Genomic DNA, 8,170 nt, shown 5'->3' with positions numbered 1-8,170 from the left:
GACATCAGCAGCCTTGGCAAAGTAGTGTATTTGTATTGTATGGAGTGTGAGTAGCCTAAAAGGCATTGCTTTCTACCCAGTCAGAGACACACACACACACACACACACACACACACACACACACACACACACAAGTGCCAGGGCTGGGGCTCGAACACCTACCTAACTTGTTTATCACACTACAGCAGTGCACAGTTACAGGACATGCCACGGTGATTACCAGGCTATCAACTTCCCAGAGGTGTACTTCTAAGTGAGTGACATCAGCAGCCTTGCCAAAGTTAATATATGTATTGCACGGAGTGTGAGTAGCCTAACAAGCATTTCACTCTACACAGTCAGAGGCAGACAGGTACACACACACACAATTGACAGGTCTGGGGTTAGTACTAGCTGCTCTGTCACTACAGCAGTACGCAGTTATGGGACGCGCCATGCATTTTACTGAGCTATAGCTTCCCAAAGGTATAATTCACATTGGATGACCTCATCAGGCTTGTCATACTACTGCTATGGGGAGGGCAGTGTGTGCATGGGACATACCCCATTCGTGTAGGGGTAGACATGCCACATGCAGGCACACATGGGGTCATATGTCACAGGTGCATGTATACAGCTACAAGATGGCTGCTTCCTTGTACAGTCTTGTTGCACAGCTGGCACATACACCACATAGTCTGTCATGCTGACAGGTACTGGTGGCTAGTATCCGCAGTGGGTTACATCCACACCTCATGTGTTGGGGGCCCTTAAGCTGTGTGCCAGTTGGGACAGACCTGCATGGCTTCATGTCACAGTCACCCTCTTCCACACATCTATGCCCATGTGCCTGTGGCTTATTATAGGGTGTTGTCCTTACATATTTTTCTACATTCCTATCCACTGTGTGTGCAAGGCAGGAGTGGTGCATACTGATGTGTTCACACTGAGGAATGCAACTTCCAGATATGTCTGGTCCACTGGTGTTTGCAGACATGGCCTTCATGTGTTTAAGTGTGTGAGCATGCCCAGTATGACCTGTCAGTATGTTGTTGACTGACATTGCCTTCATTCCTCTAAGTGTGTGAGCATGCCCAGTATGGCCATCTGTGTTGCATGTGTGGACCACATCCAGGTTGTTTGTACTGTGGTGCTGATCTTTTTATGTACACCAACAGGTAGCATGCTGTGTCTGCAGGGTATCCATCGGTCATTTGCCATTGACTGTTGCTACATTTCTGCATGGGAGGGACAACTAACTGTTTCTACTGTTCTACACAGGAGTAAGGGGGCACACCTGACTGTTACTCTATGTATATGTTGGATGGGGGACGCACTCGTACACATTTGCTAGGACTGTGCTGGTAAGTCAGGTACTCCATTTCCATCTGTAGTCTTACCTATCCTGCTGGCTAGTGCTTACCAGTGTAGTACAGCTCTTAGCTTTGTTTACCTACATATTAGTGTCTGACTTGCTAGCCTTCACAACTTACATCCGACTGCCTGGCTTGCTGCGGTCTGTCTGTGTAGGCCAGGGGGAGGGGTTAACCATAGGGCACATTTGGAGGCCATAGTACAGCATTTGTTTGTGTTTGTCTTCACCTGTCCTGCTGGCTGAGACTGTTGCTGGGTATGTGATCCTTCCTGACTGGTATGTGTGGCTCTTATGGACACCCCTGTTGTTCAGGCCATTTCCTGCAGTGGATTTTGTCACCCTGTGTATTACTGGCTACTATGGTGACTCCAGTATGTGATACAGATCTCATGCTGCCATTATGGGTGTCTACTCTCTGCTGCCTTGATATCCGGCCACCCAATTCTCTTGCATGTTCACATCCATACCATAGCTACAGGTAAAAACACATTCTACTCCATTTGACAATTGGTAGGTTGATTGACTTACCTTTAGGGTGTGCCAGTCTTGAGGATGTTGCTGGAGGACTGCCTATGTTGGATGCACATAGTACACTCCCTATACATGATTAGGCACAGGTAGTGTCATGTTTGGCATCCCTTTTACTGTCTGTGTGAGTCAGAGAGAGGTGTCATTCCCTGGGGCCCTACTGTGTCAGTGCATATGCTATGCATTTGCCTCTTTGCCAAGGCCAGGGCATACCGGGCACACCCCCTTCTGCCTACTGGAGCAGGCTCAGGTTGTTCCTCTTCCTCCAAGTCACTCTGTACCTGTACAGGCCTTGGCATTGGTGGGGAGCTTTGTGTCCCTGCCCCATACTTTCCTACTACAGTTGTTTCCACAGGATCATATTGTGTAGCATAGTACATACCATTACTATTTTGGTACATGTAGCTGGTGAATACTGCAGGGCTCCACTGGATGTGTCCAGACACCGGAACCGTGACCTGATCATCCCAAACACATGCTCTATTATATGTCTGGCCTGTGAGTTTACATAATTATGGCATTGTTGTTCAGGTGTGTGTGCATTTCTGATGGGTGTCATCAACCATGGCTCCAGTGGGTACCCAGCAACCCCCACTAGGTGACCATAGGCGATGTCCACATTGGCAAATCTGTGGTACAGCTGCGTCAGTTGCCATATGTGTGAATCATCATAGCTTCCAGAGCAGCCAGCACACACATTCAGTATAATGCCCTGGGCATCACATACAACCTGATAGTTGATGGAGGGGATGCCCCTGTGGTTGATGTAGGCCCTAGCCTGCTTACCGGGTGGTGCTTTGATGCATACGTGCATGCAGTCTATAGCACTCACTACCCCAGGGTAGTTAGCTATTTGATGGAAGACACGCATATTGTGGGTCATCACCTCACATGTGTTGAGGAAATATGCATGCTCACTGGCATGTGCTGACATCCTCACCACCCTCAGCCTCTTGCACATTTTGTTCTATGTTGCCTGCTGCAGCCCTTCTCATTTTGTAGGTTCAGTTTTAAAATTTCCCCGCTTGTATACACTGGTGGTGTAGAGTGTGGAAAAAACAGGGGGGTAGGTGTTTGCTTGGTTTATAGTGGTGTTCTGGGCTGGGCTGGTCTGCTTCCTATGTGATTAGCTGATTCTGATACATTTCACCTGGCAGCACGACTAGGTCTCCTTGATTACCTTCCTACTGCTGTTTTCCCTTCCCATTGCCTCCCTGTTTAGGCCAGTGTGCATGCCATGCAAACAGAGTGGTCAAATGTGCACAGAGCTGCTTTTTCCTGGTTTAACTTCCTTTTTCTTCCTGTACATGTGCACGTCCCGGGAGCTCGTTCCTGGATCGCACATCGGCCATATTGCTGAAAATAGCTCTTAAACGAATCCTGCATGCTATAATGGGCTTCGTAAATCCGGGGGAGTGACTTCCATGAGGGACTAATAATAATACCTTTACAGTGCCATCACCTCTTCCTGTTTCATGGTGCCATGCTGCCACCAGCCAAACCAGTTTATCACTCCAGAGTCACAATTACTAAAAACTCTCAAGCGTATAATTTTAGTTTTATTGTAGTTGCAGCAAAAACCATACTCTCTATAAATGATTGAGACTGACAGCTATATTTTACCAGTTCTGTGAAATTACTGTTATCCATCCATTTTTTTTCACATGGGGCTGGGGTGTCACTTTAACAGTGATAATCATCTAGAGCCAGGTGGCTAGCCCTGCCACAGGTAAAATTACTCTTATATATTCTAATAATTAGTCAGCCACAATTTTTTTGTAGTGGAATAATAAAATACTTTATTTCTAATTATGAAAAAGACACTGGTAATTAAATATACATAAAACATACACAATTGTACATGGCAAATAAAATAGAATTGTTGAAGAGACAATTATATTCTGAAAAATACCATCATCTTGTTGCCACTACCACTATTATCATTTACAGGGTAACTAAAACTGATTACTGCTGACATGCAGATTTCCTCAATAGTTGTTTCTTTTTTATCTTTGATGATTAACTGACAACTCATACAGGCAAAATAGTATATACATGCATGACCTCACTGTGTCCCCAGGAGATGGGCCCTCATTTTTTTTCTTTTAATGTTAATGCAAATATTTATTTAGAGTTTATTCATTGCTCCCAGGCTTGTTCAGAGTTCATCACCCTGCAAAAGAAAAGGCAATCAGCTGATGCATATTTTTAACATCATTCACCTTACATGCTGACAATCCAGAATAGTTCCTGATATGAATAAAGGGGTAAATGACACACTACTGAAATGCAAATGCCCCAAAGTTCATTCCTCTGAAACAAATTCAATGAAAAAGGACTAATTAAACCAAAATAAAAAAGTGTTTTTGCAGTACCCTACACACTGCTGCTGACTTAAATTTATCAATTCTAAGATTACACAAAAGAGGAAGAAAAAATTCCCCTGACTCTAGTGATCTTGCAAAAGCACTAGTCTCCAGCTCATTCTGTTCAAAATGTATTTTGACAAAGCATTAATCCATCACAGAATACATTTAATAAGAAAGCCATTCAGTCATATGTGGTATTCTTGAATCAACATTAGCAGATATTCATCTAGCACAGAATTCATTAACATGCTCACTTTTTTCTATGTAGTATAGCTCCCCTGACTCTTTAACTTTCTGTCAGGTCAAAATTTCAAATCTATGCCCTGATATTGACAGGCCTAGAAAAGTCCTACCTTTTATGGTCATATTGCTTCTCAAATAAGCTGTAATAGTTCTGTCTAATGCATGTGTGTGTGTGTGTGTGTGTGTGTGTGTGTGTGTGTGTGTGTGTGTGTGTGTGTGTGTGTGTGTGTATATATACGTGTGTGCGTTTGTGTGTGCGCGTGTGTGTGAGTGAGTGTGTGTGTGTGTTTTTGGGTGTGTGTGTGTGTATGTGTGTAGGTATGTGCATATGTATGACAAGAAACATTTTTATTATCTGTGATACCTCTCAAATGAAAAACTATTACATTATGTTTTACTTTTGTACAGGTTTTTCACAAAGCAAAAGTGGCACAAATCAAGTTTAGATCACAGTTGTGACTGGAAAAAAACTCATGCATTAAGATCCAACAATAGCTAAGCCTGGGTTCTCAGACTGTTATTTTAAATTCTAAATAGTTGAATTATGGCCTTGTGGCTGAATCTTCCAAGACATACTTTTCAGCATCTTCTGTTGTAAAATCTTTGCATGCAGAAACATTCAAATATTTATGCACTGAGAAAAAAATCACATACTGTATTCCAAAACATGTACTATAATTGCTTTATTAAAATGTGGTCTTAGTTTGATTGTTGCAAACTGTCATAGTTGTAATGCACAAAAAAAGCATTTGAGAAAATTATTATAATTATATAGTTATATAAGTTCATAACATAAGTAATCAGATTAATTTTGATCAATAAGGAAGTATCCCGGGGCACTATTACAGTTCAAAATATATTACTTGAATTGCTGCATTATTTATTTACCTCCCAAGGAAAGCAAATTCAATAAAAGTAAATTATACTTTAAAAATAATGTAGAGAACCGAAATATAGGAAAACTGTATTTAAAAAAAAACATGCTTTATCTGGGTTTGCAAGAGATGTGCATTCTAGTAGCTCATGGCAGACCTGTTTGCTGCACTCACTTAATAAAGCAAGTACTCAAACTCCCACTAGCCAGATCTCTTCATTATCTCATAGCCCTCCCAAGACCTGACCCTCTAAAACTGTACAGCCTTACCAGAACTTTATCTCTAACCCTAAAACTACCAACCCATTCCCAACCTGAGTCCTCGCTCCTTTACCCTAAAACTCCACTCCCATTCCCTAACCCTAAAGTCCTCAATCAAATCCCTAAACTAAACATTCCACCCCAAACCTAAATTCCATGATCACTCCCTTACCTAAAACTTCCCTCCTGCTCTCTACACTTAAAACTTGCATCCCACTCCTTAATCCTAAGACTCACTTACCACGCCTTAACCCTAAAACTCCTTTCTTGCTCCTTAACCCTAAAATTCCCTTCCTGCTCCATAACCCTAAAACCCACCTCCCATTCCTTAACGCTAAATCTTAGTTCCTGTTCCTTAACCCTAAAACTCCCTTCTTGCTCCTTAACCCTAAAACTCACTTCCTGTTCCTTAACCCTAAAACTCCTTTCTTGTTGCTTAACCCTAAACTCCTTCTCCTGCTCTCTCCTCATGACTGGGCTGAATGGCTAGGCTTAAAAATGTCCTTGTGGTCATTAGCCTAGTAAACACCTACAAACTTATGAACAGCTGCTTGCCTAAACTCATATTCAGGTTTGAACACAAGCAGTAGCCTTTGCAAGGTACAAGCGACACAAGTCCCTGGCTTCAAGAGAGAGGTTTACAAGCTCTTGAGACTTGAGTGCTTGTAGTCTTCCCCTTTCTTTTGATTTACTATGGTTAAAGGTATCTTGCTTAACTGGAATGTGAATGATCACAAATAAAACATATGAACACTCATGTAATTGAATCACTCCTAAAAGGATTATACATATTATAAAGCAATCATATTTTGCCACATGACAAACCCATCTGTACCCCGAATGGGGTGGCTCTGTTCAACACCCCTGAGCTCTAAGTATACTAACTCTGAGCTCAAACAAAGATGGAGAAGAGAGAAAAGATGTGAAAGAAGCATAAAACATACATTTTCCTCTTCTGCTCATGTGATCCGAAAATTAAATCACATAACACATGGCAAAGCAAGTTCCACTTTCCTAAACATTAGAAATTAGAATATATGATCTTTCGTCTATGATATTTTATGCTACAATGAAAGGCCACAGAATAAATTGTAGTGAACCAATTTTATTTGTTACACATCATATAAAGAAATTGCATGCATACCTTTATTAAGCAAAACTCTCAGCATTTTTGAAAAATTCTAAACAGAGTCTCATTGCAAATATCTTAACTGCTGAAACTCAACAAATGTTTCCTGCTCATAATACTACTCAATTCAATGAATTTCTTTCACAGATGTCATGAATATGAAAATATCTAAATATTACATTAATGTCTGCCTTTATTCTGGCCAGTCAAAATGTATTGAATAGAGTTTAACTAGAGGAAGCATGCTGAATATTAGGCTTCTAGTAGAATTTCCCACTACTCTAGTCTTGTGCAGTTTTCTCCAGTTCAGCTGTTTAGAATTTGGTAAAAAATCTATTAAAAACAAGTTAAAAAGCAAATTATGTTCAACATAATCTTTTCATGTTAAGAATTAAAATCTTATTTCACTACCATAATTTTACTTTACCAACATTAAACTATTAATGCAATAAAAGTGTTTCTAGAGTATAAACCCCAAATACACAAAATGTAAATTCCACAAATGTATCTATATTTACGCAAAACCATAAAGGACGATGAATGATATTTACCATTTGCAGAGAAGGCATGACAAAGTGTAAACTGCTTTGATACCCTCCTGTTGTACAGATGTAGAAGGAGAATTAAGAAAACAGTTACATACGCTATAAAAATTGAAAGCTTTATAAATGCAGATTAATAGGGTTTTTTTCCTGGTCCACACTGAACACTACAATGCAACCAATTCAGGAAGTGACAAGTGAGTAATCTGTACAACCCGATAGCAATGTTATCATATTACTAAACCATGCCATATCATATATTACTTCTTTGTAGTGGTCAGGGCATCATAATAACTTACATTGTTATGCCTCATTGCATGGGCTACCCACATCCACAATTCAGAGTGCATGCATACACACACACACACACACACACACACACACACACACACACAATCTTTTGCATTTTTTCTGAATATAGTGCAAGAGTGCTGAAAGTGAAAAAAATAATTGGGATACCAGCATAACTAATACTAACTCCCAAAGGTATATTATGTGACTACTCAAGTAATCAGTGAAGACCACTTGGGTGAGAAACTGCACAGGCTCACTGTATTTCAGTTTTAGGTCTTTAATTATCAACTACTATTGACAAAAACTTACCACAGTTCTATGCCCTTGCCCAGGTTGGTAAATTCAAGTTTTTTTTTTTCTTTTGCAGTTGTGGGATGCATGTAGGGAAAAAAAAAAATATATATATATATATATATATATATATATATATATATATATATATATATACATACACCCACTTACATATCGATTATGGATTGTATGAGTATCTCCAATGGTAGAGGTGAAAGACAGCAGAATCATATAAAGGAAACAAGTCAGAAAGGTAATGAAGACAGAAAGCAGGTAGCAGTGTAA

This window comes from Protopterus annectens, chromosome 1.part1 (assembly GCF_019279795.1).
Source record: "Protopterus annectens isolate FY-2018-M chromosome 1.part1, PAN1.0, whole genome shotgun sequence".
Lineage (NCBI taxonomy): Eukaryota > Metazoa > Chordata > Ceratodontiformes > Protopteridae > Protopterus > Protopterus annectens.
Note: the sequence above shows the minus strand (reverse complement) of the source record.